The following is a 24,883-nucleotide window of genomic DNA, read 5'->3' on the forward strand; positions in this document are numbered from 1 at the left end:
ATAACATCAGCGCTGCTGTAACAGACAGAGAAAGAAACACAAAAAAGCAGTAAGAGACTATCAGGACACACACAATGACACAGAAAAGGCGCCGAGATGGAGAAACTTGTTATTTAGGAAAGTGTGTTTTCTGCTGCACACAGAGAAGCCCTGTTTGTAAATGTATATCCTGCTGTGTAACTGAGCTCTCTGCTCTGTAACTATTCTCTCTGCCGTGGAACCGTGACGTGAAACCGTGACACTGCCGGTGACAGATCTTCACTGTCGTTGCGTCAATGTGTTCCCAGTTGTGGAAATAAGATCCGTCGGAAGCAGAACCTTTCTGCGCCGTTAATGAGACGGCGTTTTCTCACGTTAATTTTCGTTTTGTTCGTTTCGACCCTCTGGATTCCCAGTCAAGGGTCATAACCTTATTCCTGTTATGAAGACAGTTCATTCAGCACCAATGTTTTCGGATAATAACAAGGAAGCGCCTAACGTGGGGCTCGAACCCACGACCCTAGGATTAAGAGTCCCATGCTCTACCGACTGAGCTAGCCGGGCTGCTGGTGCAGTATCAATTAAACCTCTTCTTGAAGAGAGTTGCTGCGGTTCTCATTCGGAGGGTCAGTGCTGACTTGTTGGGCCGAATAGCCTACTTCTGAGCTGGATATTCTACGATTCTATGATTCAAGGAGGTTGATGCGGTGAAGTCCTTCTGCCATACTGCCCATTCATGACACCATGTAGAAATACTGGTCTCTCAATGACTGGCGACCAAGGAGCTGTAATAAAAAATAACTGACTTAATAATTGAGCAGGTCCTCCTGGCTTGTGCTCTGACCGCGATCCGGGGAACTGCCGGAATCCCGACAGTGATAATTTTAGTTGCGTCATCAGGTCATCAGGTGACCGTTCGGCCAGCACAGGTCTCCTTCTGTGCTGTAATTTCCAGATTTCATCATTTAAATTTTCTTCCAGACTGTAAACTGTGTACCTGCTCCATTTGAATTTCTAATATATTTCCAATGTAACTGACGTTGTTCCACAATCTATTCAATCGGTGGAATTGTGCGTTTAGGGAGCTGAGGTGTTCGAGTCTCTCAAGGCTTCTCTCCAAATCCAATGGTCATTTCCCACGAAGATTCAATATCACATAAACACCGGGGCCCCGTTGATCGTTTGAATGCAATAACTTCCTGGAGTGATTCCAGGCTGGTTTTAGAATGTATTCTATCGACCAAATTACTAATGAATGACGCACTGGACGCAGCTGCGATAGCCGAGTGGTTAAGGCGTTGGACTTGAAATCCAATGGGGTCTCCCCGCGCAGGCTCGAGCCCTGCTCGCAGCGACTGTGATTCGAAATATTTGCTGAACTCCCCGCGCAAGCCGCTGACTCGAGAATGAATCGGAATGATTGTAAATGAACGGTTTGAACCTATATCGAGCTCAGTCAGATATTTACCATTTCTTTTGGTAACTGAACGATATATAAAGAAGCTCACACTCAAAACAACAATCAATAAATAATAACGTCTCCTGCAACGTTTAGAAGGAGAAGCAGCAACGACAGCGAATGGGAACGTGGTTTGGTTTCATTCAGGTGAACGGATTTCTGGGTAAAAAGATCGTGGTAGCCACCAAACCCACTGTGTTCAGCGACTTCTCCCTGTCTGCTCTGCCTCAGAGCCCCACTGTCCCTATTCCCTCGTTCTCCCTCAATGCTCTCACCTTCTGACATATTGCTCCCGTGCCCACCCCCCTGCCATACTAGTTTAAACCCTCCCGTGTGACACTAGCAAACCTCGCGGCCAGGATATTTATGCCTCTCCAGTTTAGATGCAACCCGTCCTTCTTATATAGGTCACACCTGCCCCGGAAGAGCTCCCAGTGGGTCAGATAACGGAAACCCTCCCTCCTACACCAGCTGTTTAGCCACGTGTTTAGCTGCTCTATCTTCCTATTTCTAGCCTCACTCGCACGTGGCACAGGGAGTAATCCCGAGATTACAATGCTAGAGGTGCTGTCTTTTAACTTTCTGCCTAGCTCCCTGAACTCCTGCTGCAGGACCTCATGCCCCTTCCTGCCTATGTCGTTAGTACCAATATGTACAACGACCTCTGCCTGTTTGCCCTCCCCCTTCAGGATGCCCTCTACCCATTCGGAGACATCCTGGACCCTGGCACCAGGGAGGCAACATACCATCCTGGAGTCTCTTTCACGTCCACAGAAGCGCCTATCTGTGCCCCTGACTATAGAGTCCCCTATTACTATTGCTCTTCTGCGCTTTGACCCTCCCTTCTGAACATCAGAGCCAGCCGTGGTGCCACTGCTCTGGCTGCTGCTGTTTTTCCCTGATAGGATACACCCCCTCCCCCGACAGTATCCAAAGGGGTATACCTGTTCGAGAGGGGGACAACCACAGGGGATTCCTGCACTGACTGCCTGCCCTTTCTGGTGGTCACCCATTTCTCTGCCTGCACCTTGGGTGTGACCACATTTATATAACTGCGATCTATGACGCTTTCCGCCACCTGCATGCTCCTAAGTGCATCCAATTGCTTCTCCAACCGAACCAGGCGGTCTGTGAGGAGCTCCAGTTGGGTGCACTTTCTGCAGATGAAGCCATCTGGGACGCTGGAAGCCTCCCGGACCTGCCACATCTCACAGTCAGAGCATTGCACCCCTCTAACTGACATTGCGTCAATTAATTAAAATTAAACGTTTTTTTTTTAAATTATTATTTTTATTTTTTTAAAGTTACTGTTAACTATCTGTTTCCTAGCACTAGATTTCTAATATAAATGCGAAAGCTAAATATAGTACTCTCCGATCTCTGGCTTAGATACCTCTCTAAATTATAATTCAGTAATTATGTTTAATTAGTTACCAATGCTTAATTTTTTTAATTCAGTGTAGATTCCCAACCAGCCACTCAGGTCACAGCTTTTCTGTGATGTCACTTCAGTCCCCCCCCCCCCCCCCGACACGCACAGTTTGAAAAAGGTATAAAAGTAAAAATGAATAAAAATCACTTACTTACCTTCTTACCTTCTGAGTGTCTTAGATGTTCTCAGGTTTTCTCCCTGACAGAGACTGCTCCTCCTCCTCCGAACGGCCCCTGAAACAAGGGCGCGATCTTTCAAAATCTCGGTAGTCGGATGCACCTTAACCCATCTGCTGAACACATCCACAATAACCAAAACATATTTAAAACGTTGACAACATTAACACCTTTCCAACTCAATGTAATCCATTTGGAGCGTCTGAAATGGACCACTGGGCAATGGGGCTTGCCTCATACCACAAGGGATACCTTTGCCGGTGTTATATTGCTGACAAATCAAACACCGATTACTGATACTCTGGGCCAGCCCCTGCATTTTAGTGTGCCACCAAGTGTCCAGCAACAAATCACTAGTCCCCCGAGCCCCACAATGAGTTGTAAGGTGTGCACATTCGATGACCCACAAAGCCAGTACCTCAGACATACAAGTCAGATGTGCTGGCGTGGTCCATAAAGAATAAACAGAATCATATGTACAACCTAACCGTTTCCACATTTGTTTATCACTCTCAGGAGCGTCCTGCTGTAACCTTCTGACGTCTTGGATGGTTGGCACTGGCTTGTCAGAAGCAGATCTATTTAAAGCAGATCGTTTTGTCTGACTTAGCATTTTAGGCACCACTGAATTTGAGGGCTGTCCGCGCTGCACAATCTGCTTGTTCATTACCAACGTCAACTGGGGTCTTACCGTTTGTATGGGCAGCGCATTTAATGACGGAAATCTGCGCAGACATAAGGAGGTCCCGCAGTAGGTCATTAACTAAACCCCGGCGGGATCTTTTCCGTGCCGGCCGAGGTAAGGAATCCCCTATTCTTCCAGAGCTGTGGGTTAGCTGAAGTCGAGTGTTAATCGTTTCAGAGACCTCAAAATATTTTATGGAAGTGCCGTCTGGCATGGCTTGAAGTGCGTACTCTGTTAGATCTGAATGATCCACTGCCCACCTTACCATAGGCCCCAGATCCTTGGCATGGTACTGGTCATGGACCTGACGTGTAATATGAGGGCCGACAGAAGCTGACTGTGCCCATAAATGTGGTGGTATTGTAACAAAATCGGCTGTACCTTCTTTTCCCGTGACTGTGGCTGTAATCTTTACTGGTCATTCGGTCCCAATTAACGTCCGGTATTTGTCCTCCAACTCTCTGTTCTGTCCGGTTCTGGCATAGGCCAGGGTAACGTGGAGCAGTGAATGCTCAATGTCTAACGTCCACCACTAGGGTATGATGGAAATATAGCACTGTTGTCTCATCCTCCATGATTGAACCGTTACCCCTTCGTCTCTGCACTGCAGCTGGAAGATACACAGTAAATCACGGGCCAACAAGTTACAGTCGAATCCAGTAGTCACCACAAACTGATGATCTGTAGACCTATTCTCATAAATGACTGTCACAGGTTCAGAAATAGGATACTCACACACGTGTCCTTGGGGCCCCGCCAAATGCTGGATGTGGTCGGATAGTGGTAGTCGAAGTTCTGATTGCACCGAAGACATGGCTGCTCCAGTGTCGATTACAAATGGGTAATGTTGATCTCCTGTCTGCAGAGAGATAATAGGTTCACTGTCCGATTGGAGATTACTTATGACTAAATTAGCTAGTCAATCTTGTGTTGGGAAAGGGTTTGTCTGGGAGAAGTCGGTCTATAAGACCATAAGACATAGGAGTGGAAGTAAGGCCATTCGGCCCATCGAGTCCACTCCACCATTCAATCATGGCTGATTACAACTCCATTTACCCGCTCTCTCTCCATAGCCCCTAATTCCTTGAGAAATCAAGAATTTATCAACGTCCCGGCCTCCACCGCCCTCTGTGGCAATGAATTCCACAGACCCACCACTCTCTGGCTGAAGAAATTTCTCCTCATCTCTGTTCTAAAGTGACTCACTTTTATTCTAAGGCTGTGCCCCCGGGCCCTAGTCTCCCCTGCTAATGGAAACAACTTCCCTACATCCACCCTATCTAAGCCATTCCTTATCTTGTACGTTTCTATTAGATCTCCCCTCAACCTCCTAAACTCCAATGAAGAAAATCCCAGGATCCTCAGACGTTCACCGTATGTTAGGCCTACCATTCCTGGGATCATCCGTGTGAATCTCCACTGGACCCGCTCCAGTGCCAGTATGTCCTTCCTGAGGTGTGGGGCCCAAAATTGCTCACAGTATTCTAAATGGGGCCTAACTAATGCTTTATAAAGCTTCAGAAGTACATCCCTGCTTTTATATTCCAAGCCTCTTGAGATGAATGACAACATTGCATTTGCTTTCTTAATTACGGACTCAACCTGCAAGTTTACCTTTACAGAATCCTGGACTAGGACTCCCAAGTCCCTTTGCACTTCAGCATTATGAATTTTGTCACCGTTTAGAAAATAGTCCACGCCTCTATTCGTTTTTCCAAAGTGCAAGACCTCGCACTTGCCCACATTGAATTTCATCAGCCATTTCTTGGACCACTCTCCTAAACTGTCTAAATCTTTCTGCAGCCTCCCCACCTCCTCCAGACTACCTGCCCCTCCACCTATCGTTGTATCATCGGCAAACTTAGCCAGAATGCCCCCAGTCCCGTCATCTAGATCGTTAATATATAACGAGAACAGCTGAGGCCCCAACACTGAACCCTGCGGGACACCGGTTGCCATTCCGAAAAAGAACCTTTCATCCCAACTCTCTGCCTTCTGCCAGACAGCCAATCGTCAATCCATGATAGTACCTTGCCTCGAATACCATGGGCCCTTATTTTACTCAGCAGTCTCCCGTGAGGCACCTTATCAAACGCCTTTTAGAAGTCAAGATAGATAACATCCATTGGCTCTCCTTGGTCTAACCTATTTGTTGTCTCTTCAAAGAACTCTAACAGGTTTGTCAGGCACGAACTGCCCTTACTAAATCCATGCTGAATTGTCCTAATCCGACCCTGCACTTCCAAGAATTTAGAGATCTCATCCTTAACAATGGATTCTAGAATCTTGCCAACAACCGAGGTTAGGCTAATTGGCCTATAATTTTCCATCTTTTTCCTTGTTCCCTTCTTCAACAGGGGGGTTACAACAGCGATTTTCCAATCCTCTGGGACTTTCCCTGACTCCAGTGACTTTTGAAAGATCATAACTAACGCCTCCACTATTTCTTCAGCTATCTCCTTTAGAACTCTAGGATGTAGCCCATCTGGGCCCGGGGATTTATCATTTTTTAGACATCTTAGTTTCTCTAGCACTTTCTCCTTTGTGATGGCTACCATATTCAACTCTGCCCCCTGCCTCTCCTGAATTGTTGGGATATTACTCATGTCTTCTACTGTGAAGACTGATGCAAAGTACTTATTCAGTGCCGCAGCTATTTCCTTGTCTCCCATCACAAAATAACCAGCGTCATTTTGGAGCGGCCCAATGTCAACCTTTGCCTCCCGTTTGTTTTTAATGTATTTAAAGAAACTTTTACCTTCATTCCTAATGTTACTGGCTAGCCTACCTTCAAATTTGCTCCTCTCTTTCCTTATTTCTCTCTTTGTTATCCTCTGTTTGTTTTTGTAATCTTCCCAATCTTCTGACTTCCCACTACTCTTTGCCACATTATAGGCTTTCTCTTTTGCTTTGATGCATTCCCTAACTTCCTTTTTCAGCCATGGCTGCCTAATCCCCCCTCTGATAACCTTTCTTTTCTTTGGGATGAACCTCTGTACTGTGTCCTCAATTACTCCCAGGAACTCCTGCATTGCTGTTCTACTGTCTTTCCCACTAGGCTCTGCTCCCAGTTGATCTTCGTGAGTTCCTCCCTCATGCCCCTGTAGTTACCTTTATTTAACTGTAACACCTTTGCGTCTGATTCTACCTTCTTTCTCTCAAATTGGAGACTGAATTCGATCATATTATGATCACTGCCTCCTAAGTGCTCCCTTACTTTAAGATCTTTAATCAAGCCTGGCTCATTACATAACACTAAGTCCAGAATGGCCTGTTCCCTCGTGGGCTTCATCACAAGCTGTTCCAAAAAGCCCACCTGTAAACATTCAATTAATTCCCTTTCCTTCGGTCCACTGGCAGCATTATTTACCCAGTCCACCTGCATATTGAAGTCCCCCATGATCACTGTGACCTTGCCTTTCTGACATGCACTTTCTTTTTCGTGGTGCATTTTGTGCCCCCGGTCCTGACCACTGTTAGGAGGCCTGTACATAACTCCCATTATGGTTTTTTTGCCTTTGTGGTTCCTCAACTCTACCCACACAGACTCCACATCATCTGACCCTATGTCGTTTAGTGCTATTGATTTAATTTCATTCCTAATTAACAAGGCAGCACCGCCCCCTCTGCCGACCTCTCTCTCTTTTCGATAGGGTGTGAATCCCTGGATGTTTAAATGCCAGTCCTGAACCCCCTGCAACCATGTCTCTGTGATGCCTACCACATCATACCTGCCAGTATGGGCCACAAGCTCATCCACCTTGTTCCGTACACTGCGCGCATTTAAATATAGCACCTGTAATTCTCTATTGACCGTCCCTTTTTGTTTTCTTAGTGTGGTGGACCTTGGTTTACTGAGCCTTTCCATACGCTGTGTCATATTTTGTGGGATGGGGACAATCGTAACCACTCTTGAGTTTTGTCTGTTCGTGTTTTTTTGTATTCCTAAGCAGCTACGCTCCCCGCTGATTACTTCACCTCTTGGTTCCCTGACTTTCCCTTCCCGCCCAATCTTTAGTTTAAAGTCCTATTGACCACCCTATTGACTCTGTTCGCCAGAACACTGGTCCCAGCTCGGTTCATGTGGAGACCATCCCAACGGTGTAGGCCCCCCCTGTCCCAAAACTGATGCCAGTGTCCCATGAAAAGGAACCCCTCATTCCCACACCACTCTTTCAGCCACGTGTTAACTTCCTTTATTCTTGCCTCCCTATGCCAATTTGCACGTCGCTCGGGCAGTAATCCGGAGGTTATGACCCTTGAGGACCTGTTTTTTAATTTGAATCCTAGCTCTTTATAATCTCTAAACAGGTCCTCTTTCCTAGACTTGCCTATGTTGTTGGTACCGACATGGACCACAACAACTGGATCCTCCCCCTCCCTCTCCTGTATCCTTTCAAGCCGGTCAGAGATGTCCCACACCCTAGCACCGGGCAGGCAACATACCATGCGGGACTCTTTATCCTGCTCGCAAAGGAAACTATATATCCCCCTGATAATAGAATCCCCAGAACTACGACTTGCCTATTTACTCCCTCCCTTTGAATGGCCTGCTGAACCATGGTGCCTTGGTCAGCTGACTCATCCTTCCTGCAACCCTGTTCGCCATCCACACAGGGAGCAAGTGCCTCATACCTGTTGGACAGAGTCAAGGGCTGAGGCTCCTGAATTCCTGACTGCTGGTTCCCTTTACCTGCCTGACTTGCAGTCACACCCTGCTGTCCCTGGCCACTGGCATGATTTAAACTACTTACTCTGACAGGCGTGACTGCCTCCTGAAACACAGTGTCCAGGTAAGTCTCCCCCTCCCGGATGTGCCTCAGTGTTTGAAGCTCAGACTCCAGCTCATCAACTCTTAGCCGGAGCTCTTCGAGCAGCCAGCTCGCACACCAAGCAGCTCAAGCACATCACCTGACCAGCCATAACTAATTAATTAATTAGTTTAATTTAAGTTTATTATGGGGGCAGCTGCAGCCAATCAGACACTAATCTATCCTGCACTTTTAACTGAAAAACAGCACAATTAGATTAACCACTTACATTTCCTGGTTACCTCACTGCACCAAACTACCAAATTCTCACTGTCTGTATCTCTTATTCCGGCTGTGTCTCCTTGACTTGCGCAATGCTAATAATATAATAAGGTCTACCTCGTCTGTCCTCCCCTTGGTGGGTACCCCCTCCTTTAGGGTCGGGTAGTCTCCTTCTGCTGCCTGTCCTTTAAAGGGGCATTCCTGATGCCAGTGATCTGTACGGCCACAATTAAAACTTGCATTGTTCCCTCTATATCTGCCGCTGGTTGGGGTCTCAGATCATCCTCTTTCATTATAAACTCAGTCTTAATCTTTGTAACTGAGTCTCCTTCCTGGTCTACACCCTCCTTACAATAAAATCTGACTGCCCGGGCCATCTGGGAAGGGTCGTTCTCTGTCCATTTCATGTTACCACATTTCACGGCAGTAGGCACGGAAGGTGGTAGGCAATACATTAATACAGCATAATATTGAAGGGAATTCTGATCACTCTGGGACAGCATGTCACCTGACTGCCCACGGGAGATTTCATTAAAAAGGTTCCAGAAATTCCTCTGGCTCTTCAGTATAGCAGAGATGTTTATGGGCTTTTGAAATGTGGCATTCAACGCATTCAGGATTTGTGCTCGCCTATCATCGTCCAAGGCATGGGCTTGCTGAAATGCGGCGTGGCTAGTATAATTCAAGTGGTTGAGGGAACGGCGGAGCTCTGCTGGGGTTAAAAGCCGCTGGACTAGGGACCAGAGGTCTCTATAATCAGCTTGATAAACTGAGATGGTACTTCTCAGATAGTCCACGAAAGCAGCAGGAGATTTCTTCCTGTCTGGGATTGCAGCCAGAATAGCCATCATCTCACTGGGTCGCCATGGGAAATAAACGTCTATCGTGGGCTGGGCTGCTGCTGTTGCAACATCAGGGTTGTGTATTTTCCTAAGCGGCAACTGTCTCAGAGTCTCATTAGGGGGCGCTTTAGCGGATTCCTCTGGCTCTTCAAAGACCTCGACGTCCTTCTCTTCCACTAGGGGAGTTCCATCTCCTCAGAACCATTCCCATCCTCTTTCTTTGTTCTCTACCTTTTCTGTCCTACTATATCGGTCTTAATGAATCTAGGTCGTATGCGTAATTGTTTCTGGATAGGATCAGGCCCCTCTCTCTTTGTCCGAGATCGGGTCCTAGAGCTAATTGGGCTTGTGGAACAGAGCTCCCCTTCTCTAACAGATGGTGAAGGTGCAGAAATAGGGCCCATACTATTAAACGAAGGGGCTGGAGAGGCTGGCATGATTTGAATCTGGGAGCAGTGACTGGATATAAATTATGATACCCTGGTGGTTCCGGAATTAGTGCAGACAATGCTACTGGTGCAGTCGGGACCCTCGCCGACATGGTCCAATTCTCTAGGTCATCATCTGCGTCTGTCAATGCAAGGCCAGGCATTGAACTACGTAGCCCTCTTTTTTTCTCCAGTCCACCCTCTCTTTACTTGCGCGTGTTTTTGAATGCACACTCCTTTTTCAAGATCTCCAGAGTTTTCTGGTTCCCCCCTTCACTAATTGGAATCCCCATTTTAAGGTCATTTTCTTGCCAACTGATAACATGATCCTATCCCTCTCCTCTTGACAATATTGTCTCCATAATCCAATTAACTCTTTAGCTTTCATACTTTGGCTCTTTTTTTATTTATTTATTTGCCTATTTATAACCAATGGCAATTTTTGCTACTTGGCAAAGTTATTTAAAAGGTTTTAACAGTGTTCTTTTCAAACTTAAAATGTTTGAAAATTCAAATTGAATTACTGCAAACTGCAAGCTCAGCTCTGATCTCAATTCAGAACTGAATTTACGATTTGCTTAACACAAACTTGTATAATTTTTACAAATTAATTAATTCTTTCTCTTAACAATTTTTCTTTTCACAAGTTATTTTTTACATTCACAAAAATGTTGGCTGCTATGAATGACGAAGCAGTTAGCTGCGGTGGTTGTCATCTCCAGATTTACACTTTTTAAAATCGTGTCAGTGAGTTTCATTAAGTTTCTATTAATTCACAAATAAAATGAAATAAACATTATTTCAAGTAATTCAAACTTAAGATTCTGGCTATTTCAATCAATTGCTTGCTAAAATAATTAACTTTTCTCAAAGAGGTTTAGAAACCCACTGGTTTCTTTTAATTGATTCAAAACGTATCTTTGCTGGAGTTTCAGTGACTCGAAAGAAAGGTATCCGATTACACCACAGGCTGCTGCTGTTATCTCAAGGCGCGTGTGAGAAGCACTGTCTGTAGTCTTTAACATTGGCTGCTGTTAACATTTTGAGAGCCTTCTGCTTTAACTAACATGCAGCATCCAGTTCAATGAATGCGTCTTCGTTTAGAAATTTATCCAAGCAATTCCCCATAATCTCTAACTCGTCCTCAAGACTGCGTTTCTCGCCACTACAGACCAAGGAGACAATTTTAGTAGAATCAACTGTAGTTTTAAAAACACTCCTGGAACTGAACCATCCTTCCGATGTCCCATCAGTTCATCAAAAAGACTCGTGGAACTAAATCATCTTTCCAGATGTCCCAGCAGTTCCACAATTAACCCAAAATTGAACTATCAATTATGATATCCCATCAGTTTAATTTTCTAATCCCCAGACGGACCTTTGATTTCGTCAAGATGATCTTTCCGTACCAACCGCGAGTGACCAGACCAATCAGACCATGAGAAGAGGGGAAAATCAATGTGGGTCATTTTCCAGCTACACACATTGTGGGCCCGTTTCCACTTTCCTTGTCCAACATCAGTCTAATTCTGATTTCGCAGCTGGCCAGTGACCGTCTCAAGAATTCCTGGGTTTTCGGCACCAAATGACAATATTGAGTTCTTTACCCATCAGTCTGGCCTTAATAAAACTCGAGATGGATTTGTAGGCACACTGTTATTTATTTTTAACCAACTGTAGGGGAGTCTAAAACTAGAGGGCATAGGTTTAAGGTGAGAAGGGAGAGATTCAGAAGGGCCCAGAGGGGCAATTTCTTCACTCAGAGGGTAGTGAGTGTCTGGAATGGGCTGCCAGAGGTAGTAGTAGAAGCGGGTACAATTGTGTCTTTCAAAAAGCATTTAGATGGTTACATGGGTAAGATGGGTATAGAGGGTTATGGGCCAAGTGCGGGCAACTGGGACTAGCTTAATGGTAAAAAACTGGGCGGCATGGACTGGTTGGGCCGAAGGGCCTGTTTCCATGCTGTACATTTCTATGATTCTAACTTGCAAGTCTGACTCGCTTCACAATGAGCCTCAGAACACACAAGCTGTCTTCTGAAACCCTAGGAACCGAGTGCTATCGGAGACAAATGAATCTCGATAAATACTTTCAAATGGCATCAAGCTTCACATACAAGTTTCCCACAGGCCATCCTATACACCTCCTGAGCTGGCCATATATCCTGATTGGCTCACTTCTCATTCCGTAACCCTGGGCCTCTTGTTACCCAGCATCCTTTTCCCATCCTCCACCAGACAGCCCTTCCCCTTCCTTGCCATGCCATCTGAAATCCTTTGTCTGTAAACTCACTACTATTAGACTGATCACATCCACATTACTGTAACTAATATTTGAACTAACTATTTTATATCACATTCGTTTGTTCAATTCCTCACCTTCAATGTTAATCTCCTTAACGACATCAAATACATTTGGGCTGAAATCTCTATTGAATAAATAATCATCAAATTCTGCAGTCAGTCCATGAACAACCCGCGCATTCCTTCCACTTATTGTTGCTTTAATTTCCTTTATCACACTTCTTAATCACAAAGGTTTCGACCATTCGTAAATGTTTTCTTTTGTATCAAACTTTTATCAAAGAAGAGGTACGAGAAAGACTGGCTGTAGGCAATGTTCACATGACATGTGGACCAGGTGTGATGCAGCTGAGGATGCTGAGTGATGTAATAGTGGACATTGTGAAGTTACTGGCCAGAAACTTCCGAATTCTATTTGTGTTTTTAATGGACAGCTACAATCCACTTGTTTATTCCAGGACACAACAATGAATAAAGTGAATCAGTGCTGAACAGTTTCTAACATCCACACCTCCAGTTTGTTCTTATTGAGAACCCCGTCCTCGATGGAAGCTCCTCCTTGGCATACAGGAGCGATCCCTCGAGGACCTGAGCTGTAAACGTGAAATTCAGTGAACGGATTTCACCCTCCGCACGGAATCTGATCACCACCTCAACCCCAACATTCAGCTTGGGTGGGCAGGCAAGACAATTTCCTTCCCCCAGCCCCCCACACAGACTGGGTAATATCCCAAACTCGTATCCTGCTATTACCACATTGCCCAACAACATCGCTCTGTTCCCACAACTCCAGGAATCTCACCCCAAATCCTCAACCCTGTTATTCTGTATTCAAGCAACATTTTGTCCCCTGATTAAGTTAATTCAGGGAAGAGAGGTTTGGCATTCCGAGTTCCTCTGCAGATATCCGGTTGCTGCTTCATGACCAAAAGAGGCCTAAAACCTGAAAGAAAGCCTCTCCCACAGCCCTGTGAGCATGTCTCCATTAGACGGTGTAGTCAATACCTGCAGAGTAGATAACAATGGAGAGAAGTGTGAGGAATGTCAACGTCGACATTCGGTGGAAATAAATGATTCAAAAGAAAACATTATTTTAACTACTGACAGATTCTCTGGGAGCAGGACTGAAGTCAAAGGGGAAAATCCAGTTGATTTCTAGTCGAAAGCTTTAACCATTGGACTGAATTCAGTCCTTGTGTTAAAATGTCTGTAAATTATCCATTGGAAAGTGAAGGACAATTTAAACCTGCAATTCTGGACAAAGACAGATTTTGCGCTGTTATGTTCTTGGGGAGAATTACAGAACAGAGAGATCTAGGGGTACAAGTTCGGAGCTCCTTGTAGGCGGAGCCGCATGTGGACAGGGTGTGAATAAGCCATTCAGCATATTGAATACAGGAGTTGGGACGCCTTATTGAAGTTGTACAAGACATTAAGAGCACACATGAAATACTATGTTCAGTTCTAGTCACCCTATTATGGGAAGTATATTGTTAAACTAGAAAGAGTGCAGAAGAGATTTACGAGGATGCTACCAGGACTTGGTGGTCTGAGTTATAAGGAGAGGCTATATAGGCTTGGACTTGTTTCCCTGGATCGTCGGAGGCTTCGAGGTGATCTGATAGAGGTCCATAAAATAATGAGAAGCGATCAGGCAGAGAGTCAACATATTTTTCCACTGGTAGAGTAGCTAAAGGGCATAGGTTAAAGGAGAGAGTGGAGAGATGCCATAGAGACCAGACAGGATTTTCGTTCACACAGAGGGTGGTGAGCATCCGAAATGGGCTGCCAGAGGCAGTGTAGAGTCGGTACAATGTTTTCCTTTATAAAACAGGTTTGATATTTCCCTGGGCAGGGTGGATATAGAGGGATATGGGTCAAATGTGGGCAAGTGGGACTAACTCAGTGGTAGAAACTGGGCGGCATGGACAAGCTGGGTCGAAGGGCCTGTTTCCATGCTGTAAACATCTATGACCCGGTGACTCTCTGGAGGAAGTGTTGAATCACACAGATCAGGTCAAACGCAATAACACTCTGCTGGGATTGATCGAGCTACAGAGTGTCAGGATGTTCAGCTGAACAAAACGGAATGCCTGAAATATTTTACGGATCTGTGGTATCTCTGACAAGAAAAATAGTTAACATTTCAGATCCTGACCTTTCATTGGAACGACCTGTTCCTCTCTCCACAGGTGCTGCCGGATCAGCTGAATATTTGCAGCATTTTCTGTCTTTGTCTCGGGTTTTCAGCATCCGCAGTATTTTGCTTTTGGGTCAAAGGACAATGAGTTGTCTTTCCTGCACTGAAGGATATTGCAGGTCTCTCTGGTTGTGGGTGTCGCTGATTATCCATCTCTGGGACCTTTATTAATCAAAAGACTGCCGTTTGTGGAGGGTTTCTGAAATCCTGTCAGGGAGCTGGAGTTAAAATACACGGAGCCCTTACTCAATCTAAATGTAGGGCAGAAAAGTCTCGAGGTGCTCAACGACCAGCCCAGTTTGTTTGCTCCTGTGAATACAACAGGACATAAACAGAGGCAGCTGCAAACACATGTTGCATTTCATTCATAAAGTCATCGAATCAGACAGCAGAGAAATGGCCCTTCAGCCCATCGGATCTGTGCCGGTCAAAAACAACCACCGAACCATTCTCATCCATTCCCCAGCATTTGGCACATAGCCTCGTGTACCCTGGGATCGCAAGTGCCCATCTAAACACTTCTTAGATATTATGAGGGTCTCTGGTCCACCAACCTTTCAGGCAGCGAGTTCCAAACTCCCGTCTCCCTCCAGGGAAAGAGGTTTTCCAATAAACGGTTTAACAAGAAAAGCCTCTGCAGTCAGGAGCTGAAAATGGAGAGATGACCCATCTGTCATCTTGTACTCTGTGCCGCTATTAATAAAGTCATGACACTGTTTGATTTATAAACGACTCTTACAGCCTGCCCTGTCACCTTCAATGATTTGGACACATGTCCATCCATTTCCCGCTGTTCCTGCACTATTTTTTTTAAATAGACACTTTATTTTATATTGTCTACTTCTGCTCTTCCTGCAAAAATAAATCGCTTCACTCCTTGTCTGCTACATGTCCTCCCTTTGCACCAACCTGGCTGTGTCCTTTCGGAGTTTTACTGGAATTTGTGTAGCGCTTTTCACAACCACAGGACGGCCCAAAACATTTCCCGACAATGAAGTAGTTTTGAAATGTCGTCACTGTGCGAATTACTGAACTTTTGGTCAAATTACTGTTGGTCAACTAGAGCAACCCTCATATCGGGCTAGGCAAGCAGGTGTGGCGCTGTGGCGCAACGGATAGCGCATTGGACTGCTAGTTGCTGGCGTGATGAGACATTCAAAGGTTGTAGGTTTTTTCTAGCTGCTGGCGTGATGAGACATTGAAAGGTTGTGGGTTCGAGTCCCACCAGAGTCTGATTTTAGGCAAGGTTTGAATAAATCAATAACAGTTTTATCAATGTCCCCAACACAGAACATAGTAAATACAGCACAGAACAGGCCCTTCGGCCCACGATGTTGTGCCGAACCTTTGTCCTAGATTAATCATAGATTATCATTGAATTTACAGTGCAGAAGGAGGCCATTCGGCCCTTTGAGTCTGCACCGGCTCTTGGAAAGAGCACCATACCCAAACTCAACACCTCCATCCAACACCAAGGGCAGTTTGGACATTAAGGGCAATTTGGACATTAAGGGCAATTTGGACATTAAGGGCAATTTATCATTGGCCAATTCACCTAACCCGCACATCTTTGGACTGTGGGAGGTAACCGGAGCACCCGGAGGAAACCCACGCAGACACGGGGAGGACGTGCAGACTCCGCACAAACAGTGACCCAAGCCGGAATTGAACCTGGGACCCTGGAGCTGTGAAGCAATTGTGCTATCCACAATGCTACCGTGCTGCCCTAAAGAGCAAATAAATCTACACTATATCATTTTACCGTCATCCATGTACCTATCCAATAGCTGCTTGAAGGTCCCTAATGTTTCCGACTCAACTACTTCCACAGGCAGTGCATTCCATGCCCCCACTACTCTCTGGGTAAAGAACCTACCTCTGATATCCCTCCTATATCTTCCACCTTTCACCTTAAATTTATGTCCCCTTGTAATGGTGTGTTCCACCCGGGGAAAAAGTCTCTGACTGTCTACTCTATCTATTCCCCTGATCATCTTATAAACCTCTATCAAGTCGCCCCTCATCCTTCTCCGCTCTAATGAGAAAAGGCCTAGCAACCTCAAACTTTCCTCGTAAGACCTACTCTCCATTCCAGGCAACATCCTGGTAAATCATCTTTGCACCTTTTCCAGAGCTTCCACATCCTTCCTAAAATGAGGCGACCAGAACTGGACACAGTACTCCAAATGTGGCCTTACCAAAGTTTTGTACAGCTGTATCATCACCTCACGGCTCTTAAATTCAATCCCTCTGTTAATGAACGCGAGCACACCATAGGCCTTCTTCACAGCTCTATCCGCTTGGCAACTTTCAAAGATGTATGAACATAGACCCCAAGATCTCTCTGCTCCTCCACATTGCCAAGAACTCTACCGTTAACCCTGTATTCCGCAATCATATTTGCCCTTCCAAAATGGACAACCTCACACTTTTCAGGGTTAAACTCCATCTGCCACTTCTCAGCACAGCTCTGCATCCTATCTATGTCCCTTTGCAGCCGACAACAGCCCTCCTTACTATCCACAACTCCACCAATCTTCGTATCGTCTGCAAATTTACTGACCCACCCTTCAACTCCCTCATCCAAGTCATTAATGAAAATCACAAACAGCAGAGGACCCAGAACTGATCCATGCGGTACGCCACTGGTAACTGGGGTCCAGGCTGAATATTTGCCATCCACCACCACTCTCTGACTTCTATCGGTTAGCCAGTTCGTTATCCAACTGGCCAAATTTCCCACTATCCCATGCCTCCTTACTTTCTGCATAAGCCTACCATGGGGAACTTTATCAAATGCCTTACGAAAATCCATGTACACTACATCCACTGCTTTACCTTCATCCACATGCTTGGTCACCTCCTCAAAGAATTCAATAAGATTTGTAAGGCAAGACCTACCCCTCACAAATCCGTGCTGACTATCCCTAATCAAGCAGTGTCTTTCCAGATGCTCAGAAATCCTATCCTTCAGTACCCTTTCCATTACTTTGCCGACCACCGAAGTAAGACTAACTGGCCTGTAATTCCCAGGGTTATCCCTAGTTCCTTTTTTGAACAGGGGCACGACATTCGCCACTCTCCAATCCCCTGGTACCACCCCTGTTGACAGTGAGGACGAAAAGATTATTGCCAACGGCTCTGCAATTTCATCTCTTGCTTCCCATAGAATCCTTGGATATATCCCGTCAGGCCCGGGGGACTTGTCTATCCTCTAGTTTTTCAAAATGCCCAACACATCTTCCTTCCTGACAAGTATTTCCTCGAGCTTACCAATCTGTTTCACACTGTCCTCTCCAACAATATCGCCCCTCTCATTTGTAAATACAGAAGAAAAATACTCATTCAAGACCTCTCCTATCTCTTCAGACTCAATACACAATCTCCCGCTACTGTCCTTGATCGGACCTACCCTCGCTCTAGTCATTCTCATATTTCTCACATATGTGTAAAAGGCCTTGGGGTTTTCCTTGATCCTACCCGCCAAAGATTGTTCATGCCCTCTCTTAGCTCTCCTAATCCCTTTCTTCAGTTCCCTCCTGGCTATCTTGTATCCCTCCAATGCCCTGTCTGAACCTTGTTTCCTCAGCCTTACATAAGTCACCTTTTTCCTCTTAACAAGACATCTAACCTCTCTTGTCAACCATGGTTCCCTCATTCGACCATCTCTTCCCTGCCTGACAGGGACATACATATCAAGGACACGTAGCACCTGTTCCTTGAACAAGTTCCACATTTCACTTGTGTCCTTCCCTGCCAGCCTATGTTCCCAACTTATGCACTTCAATTCTTGTCTGAAAACATCGTATTTACCCTTCCCCCAATTGTAAACCTTGCCCTGTTGCACGTACCTATCCCTCTCCAATACTAAAGTGAAAGTCACAGAATTGTGGTCTCTATCTCCAAAATGCTCCCCCACTAACAAATCTATCACTTGCCCTGGTTCACTACCCAGTACTAAATCCAATATTGCCCCTCCTCTGGTCGGAAAATCTACATACTGTTTTCGAAAAGCTTCCTGGACACACTGCAAAAACACCACCCCATCCAAACTCTTTGATCTAAAGAGTTTCCACTCAATATTTGGGAAGTTAAAGTCGCCCATGACTACTACCCTAGACTTCTGCACCTTTCCAAAATCTGTTTCCCAATCTGTTCCTCCACATGTCTGTTACTATTGGGGGGCCTTTAGAAAACTCCTAACAAGGTGACTGCTCCTTCCCTATTTCTGACTTCAACCCATACTACCTCAATAGGGTGACACTCCTCGAACTGCCTTTCTGCAGCTGTTATACTATCTCTAATTAATAATGCCACCCCCCCCCCCACCTCGTTTACCACCCTCCCTAATCTTATTGAAACATCTATAACCAGGGACCTCCAACAACCATTTCTGCCCCTCTTCTATCCAAGTTTCCGTGATGGCCACCACATCGTAGTCCCAAGTACTAATCCATGCCTTAAGTTCACCCACCTTATTCCTGATGCTTCTTGCGTTGAAGTATACACACTTCAAACCATCTCCGTGCCTGCAAATACTCTCCTTTGTCAGTGTTCCCTTCCCCACTGCCTCATTACATGCTTTGGCGTCCTGAATATCGGCTACCTTAGTTGCTGGACTACAAATCCGGTTCCCATTCCCCTGCCGAATTAGTTTAAACCCTCCCGAAGAGTACTAGCAAACCTCCCTCCCAGGATATTGGTGCCCCTCTGGTTCAGATGCAACCCGTCCTGCTTGTACAGGTCCCACCTTCCCCAGAATGCGCTCCAATTATCCAAATACCTGAAGCCCTCCCTCCTACACCATTCCTGCAGCCACGTGTTCAACTGCGCTCTCTCCCTATTCCTAGCCTCGCTATCACGTGGCACCGGCAACAAACCAGAGATGACAACTCTGTCTGTCCTGGCTTTCAACTTCCAGCCTAACTCCCTAAACTTGTTTATTACCTCCACGCCCCTTTTCCTACCTATGTCGTTGGTACCAATGTGCACCACGACTTCTGGCTGCTCCCCCTCCCCCTTAAGGATCCTGAAGACACGATCCGAGACATCCCTGGCCCTGGCACCCGGGAGGCAACATACCTTCCGGGAGTCTCGCTCGCGACCACAGAATCTCCTATCTATTCCCCTAACCATTGAATCTCCTACAACTATTGCTTTTCTATTCTCCCCCTTCCCTTCTGAGCCCCAGAGCCAGACTCCGTGCCAGAGACCTGACCGCTAGGGCCTTCCCCCGGTAGGTCATCCCCCACAACAGCATCCAAAACGGTATACTTGTTTTGAAGGGGAACGGCCACGAGGGATCCCTGCACTGTCTGCCTGTTTGTTTTTTTCCCCCTGACTGTAACCCAGCTATTCTTGTCCTGTACCTTGGGTGTGGTTACCTCCCTGTAACTCTTCTCAATCACCCCCTCTGCCTCCCGGATGATCCGAAGTTCATCCAGCTTCAGCCCCAGTTCCCTAACACGGTCTTTGAGGAGCTGAAGTTGGGTGCACTTCCCGCAGGTATAGTCAGTGGGGACACCGGTGGTATCCCTCACCACCCACATCCTACAGGAGGAGCATGTTACTGGCCTAGCCTCCATCCCCTCTTACCTTAAAGAATATAGCTGCTGTGTGGACTAACTAGATCTCCGCCCTCCGACTCTGCTCCCAGTCAGCTACACTTCCTGTAAACTCCTGGCTCTCTTCACACTCTTTGTGGAAATGTCGGAAACAAAATGAAAGGAGCACCTTACCCTCTCCTCACCTAACTCCCTCGGTCACCAAACTCTCACTATCGCACTCAAAAAGCACCAAATTCAGCACTCCCTCGGTCACCAAACTCTCACTATCGCACTCAAAAAGCACCAAATTCAGCACCCAGATAAGTGAAACTGCGCCCCGAACCTCCTTCTGAAAGGTGACTCCAGTCACTCTCCCCTTTCCCATCAGATCAACGTCACAGAAGAAACCCCTTCACCTTCTCAGAACAACCATTCAGGACAAAAATACAACCTTTGAAAGCTGCTGCGTCAGTGAGTCTGTTCCCTGCTCAGACAGATTGCAAACGGGGCATATACATCAGCGGGCAACTGTTCAGTCAACTCCCCCAGACTGTTCCTGACAGACAGCACCAAACAAGGATGATGTGAATCGACACCACTGAATGCTAACACCAACACGTTTATCACAGCTGTAATGAACAGCTCATGTTGCAGCTTTTGATCAGACAGCGGGGGATTATCACAGGCGCTCTGTCAGTCTGCATGTTGCTTCAGGCAGGTTTCCGACTGGACACGTTGAATGAGCGGCTGTGTGAACATTCGCGGTTCAGGGGGAGATTTCTCACTTACCAGACTGGAGTTCCGGTTCCAGTCCCAGACATTTCCCTTTCTCTTTCTGAATCCATCCTTGTCCTCTTGCTCATTTGCACTTTTCATTGTTCCATCAATGGCGGCCGCGTCTTCAGCTGTCTGAGCCTTTACCTCGACAATTCATTCTAGAAAAATCTCCAGCTGTCTCTCTGCCGTGCAAGTGCAAAATGAATGAATGCAACTAGAAGCAAAACAAACAAACGGACGGGCAAGACACACTCCCAAAAAAATGGAGAGAGATTTTGCAATCGAAAATTACTGAGCTCGATGTTGAGGGCGGAATTCTGTGTGTGGATATTAAATGTTGAGGTGGTCTTACTCGAGTTTCCGTTAATCGCCATTGGAACACGGATGACCAAGGACAGAAAGGCCAGAGTGGGAGAGGTGGAGAATTAAAATCACAAGTGGCAGGAAGCTCAGAGTCATGATTATGGATTGAACAGAGATTTATCAAAGCGGTCACACAGTCTGTTATCTGGCCTGTTGAAGTAGATGAGACCAAATTGTGGCAGCAAATACAGGAGATTAAAATGAAAAGCACAAGTATCTCACTGGTTCACTTGGAAGGAGTGTTTCGGGCTCTAGATAATGAAGAGGGAGGACGTAAAAAGGCAGGAGTTGCATCTCATGCACTTGCAAAGAAAGGTGCAGATAGAAAGTGAGCGGATATTGGCGGTGGAGCATCGGTCGCAGAGGGGATTGTCCCTTCAGTCTGGTGAATGGGGAGAGCAGGGGAGGGTGTTTCTGATGATGTCATAAATGGTCCCTGGAATACGGAGACTGACGGGCTGCAAGGTGAGAACAAGCGGCACCAAATCAGTTCAGCTCTACTTACACAGGACACAACAATGTCAGTAACGGAAAGATCTTTTGGGATAAGAGCGAGAGTTTTGCAAAATCGTTCACTTTTATTTCCATTTCCCACCTTTGCCGCTTTTCCTACAAATGTTGGCAGCGGTTGGATTTCCACCCGCATACTCGGAGAGACTGAAACCTAAACCCATCTCCTCAGACCGCTCGGCCTCGCTATCCAAAAGGTTCATTGTTTCTGATACTGATGACTGGTGATTGGCATCTTGCTGTTTATCAGCTGAGTCCAGGATTTCAGATTGAGAGAGAAGGAAATGATCCAATCACAGAGCTGGAACGCTGCTTCTAGTTTTCTCCCCACAGATGATGTTTAATTCTGAGCAATTCCAGCATTTCCTGTGTTTATTATTTATGATGATCAACATTTGAAGTCATTTGCTTTGTGATTAGTGAACTTTCTGAGCTGAGTTCAGGGGACTCGGTTTCCAAAATATTTTAAAAGTTATTTGACGGGATGTGGGTGTCGCTGAATCCGTCAACAATTATTGTCCAAAATGTATTACCCTTGAGAATTTGGCGGTGACGTGAATCTTGAGCCGCTGCAAGTCCATGTGGTGTATGTACACACACAGTGCTGTTAGGGAGGGAGTTCCGGGATTGTGAGCCGGCCACAGAAAGGGTGATATATTTCCCAGAATGGTGTGTGTCTCGGAGTGGAACTTGCAGGTGGTCGCTGTTTCTCTGTATCTGCTCCCCTTGTGTTTCCAGGTGAGAGATCCCGCGGGTTTGGATGGAGCCTCACGGAGGAAAAGTCAATATTAGGGGTGGGATTCGAACCCACGCCTTCAGAAAAGTCTGCGACCTGAACACTCGGCCACACTGGGAAAAACATTGGGTAACAGCAAATTCCTGCCGATGCTGGAATCTGAAACGAAAGAGAAAATGCTGGAAAATCTCAGCAAGTCGAGCAGCATCTGTAGGGAGAGAAAAGAGCGAACGTTTCGAGTCCAATGACTCGGCTTTGACAAAGGGTCATTAGACTCGAAACGTTAGGTCTTTCCTCTCCCTACAGATGCTTCCGGACCTACTGAGATTTTCCAGCATTTTCTTTTCCGGCCACGCTGACACACTGATGTGATCAACCGGTGAAGTGGGGATTGGGCCAAGGGTCGGAGCCGACTCGATGAGCCTCCTCTTGCACTGGAGGGGCTCTGTGATAACTTAAACATGTTGAAAGCGGCAGCATCCGGACACAAGGACAAGGTAAGGTCTCAGGCCAGAGGAAGTGTCCGATGTGATGACACACAGAACATCAGAATTAAATTGGTGAAATACATTTATGGTGGACTGGTGCCGTCTGGTGGCTGAACGGGAGCCGTGCGACACGGATACATTCATTCAGGAGCATTTTAAATTGGAGGGAAATAAGCTACGCAGAGCAGGATCTTTTCACGGAACACTTTATAAACTAATGTGAAGTCCCAAAATGACTCATGCTGCGTCAGTGAGCGATGGTGGTATAGTGGTGAGCATAGCTGCCTTCCAAGCAGTTGACCCGCGTTCGGTTCCCGGCCTTCGCAGTAGTAATTTGGAGGTGAAATTTTGCGCGACTTCGTGAGTTTCAAACCGAGAAAGAAAAACAGTTTCTAACTCAGAATTTGGGCGCAATTGGGGAGTGAAATAAGTAACTTTCTCATCATTTTAATATGGTTTCAATATGGACAGTGTTCCACTATTCACCCACAAGCCGTCAAAGAACAGCGAAAAGCCGCAGCTTTTCACTTCACCCTCAAATTTGTCAAATAGCAGGTGATTCAAACTCGTCCTATTCTCGAAATGACTCCATTCAAAAGCACGATGCAAATAATATATTTTATATTTACCCGCTTGAGCAAATTTGTCAAATATCAGGAGATTCAAAGTCGTCCTGTTAATGCAGAATGACAGTGAGTTCAGTCAGAAATGTTTACAAACAACAGCAATTTCTTTCTGCTCACTAGACAGTTATAGTGATCTGTATTAAACAGCAGGAGCGGGAACCGCAGTCCGCAGTCTTCACCTTCACGGTGAGTCTGAATTTCAGTTTGGGGGTTTCAGTGAGAGCGGATGTTATTGTGGAAACTGAAGTCACTTTTCCTGTGAATGGAGCCGGATAAAGAGCCTTGGCCAGCCTGAGAGTCCCCGAGCCTCCATGAATCTTCACAGCTCACACAGAGTGAAGGGCTTTTACACTTTGAAAATGACCATGTCCGGCAGCTGGAGCTTTCCCTTGTATTTTCTGGGATCTGGGAAAGAGCGGATCATCAAAAAACAGAAATGAAACACAAATAATCGCAGTATTTTTTCACGTGGGCTAAACATCAGCTCAGGTGCTACAGCCGGTGGCCGCGTGGCCTAATGGATAAGGCGTCTGACTTCGGTGATTCTATGAATGATATCAGGCGATTGCAGGTTCGAGTCCTGCCGCGGTCGTTTTATACAGAAATCCGGTGGATCTTTTGCTGACAATCCAGTTTTCACTCCTCTCTCATCTTAGTCTTTCGTTTAGCGCCGATTGAATCCACAATATCTGATTGATTTGGATAAAGAATTGAATAAAATATTATGTATCAATCGGTTCAATACAATTCTGTGGAGGGAATTCTAATGTCCTCAGGAAGATGGTTACAGTCATAGATGTTTCAGCATGGAAAGAGGCCCTTCGGCCCAGCTTGACCATGCCGCCCAGTTTGTATCACTAAGCTAGTCCCACTTGCCCCCATTTAGCCCACATCCCTCTATATTCACCCTGGGGGGGGGGGGTTGACAGGATAAATGCTGATAAGCTGGGTCACCATGTGGGAGAGTCTAGGACCAGAAGGAATAATCTCAGAGTAAGTAGCCGCCCATTTCAACCAGAAATGATGAGTAGTTTCTTCTCTCGGAGTATAGAGCATCTATAGAAATGTTTGTATGAACCGAATAGGGCTGTAATTTGTTGAAGGCTGCCACAGACTGATTTTTTAAAAATTATGAGTACCCAAACATTGTTTCCAACTAAGGGGCAATTTTGCAAACAATCCACCGACCATGCGCATCTTTTGGTTGTGGGAGCGAAACGCACAAACAGTGACCCAAGCCGGAATTGAACCTGGGACCCTGGAGCTGTGAAGCAATTGTGCTATCCACAATGCTACCGTG

The 24,883-nt window shown here is 46.0% G+C and overlaps 3 non-coding genes across 3 annotated transcripts; 2 read left to right on the plus strand and 1 right to left on the minus strand.

Annotated features, from left to right (window-relative positions):
* Positions 1-470: 470 nt before the first annotated feature.
* On the minus strand, positions 471-543 carry trnak-cuu (transfer RNA lysine (anticodon CUU)). The gene has a single exon. It is a non-coding gene; the product is annotated as a tRNA-Lys (tRNA).
* Positions 544-1,251: 708 nt separating this feature from the next.
* On the plus strand, positions 1,252-1,333 carry trnas-uga (transfer RNA serine (anticodon UGA)). Its single transcript has one exon. It is a non-coding gene; the product is annotated as a tRNA-Ser (tRNA).
* Positions 1,334-24,086: 22,753 nt separating this feature from the next.
* Positions 24,087-24,175, plus strand: trnar-ucg (transfer RNA arginine (anticodon UCG)). The gene is given in 2 exon segments: positions 24,087-24,123; positions 24,140-24,175. It is a non-coding gene; the product is annotated as a tRNA-Arg (tRNA).
* Positions 24,176-24,883: the final 708 nt, after the last annotated feature.

The sequence above is a fragment of the Scyliorhinus torazame genome, chromosome 24 (genome assembly GCF_047496885.1).
Source record: "Scyliorhinus torazame isolate Kashiwa2021f chromosome 24, sScyTor2.1, whole genome shotgun sequence".
Classification (NCBI taxonomy): domain Eukaryota; kingdom Metazoa; phylum Chordata; class Chondrichthyes; order Carcharhiniformes; family Scyliorhinidae; genus Scyliorhinus; species Scyliorhinus torazame.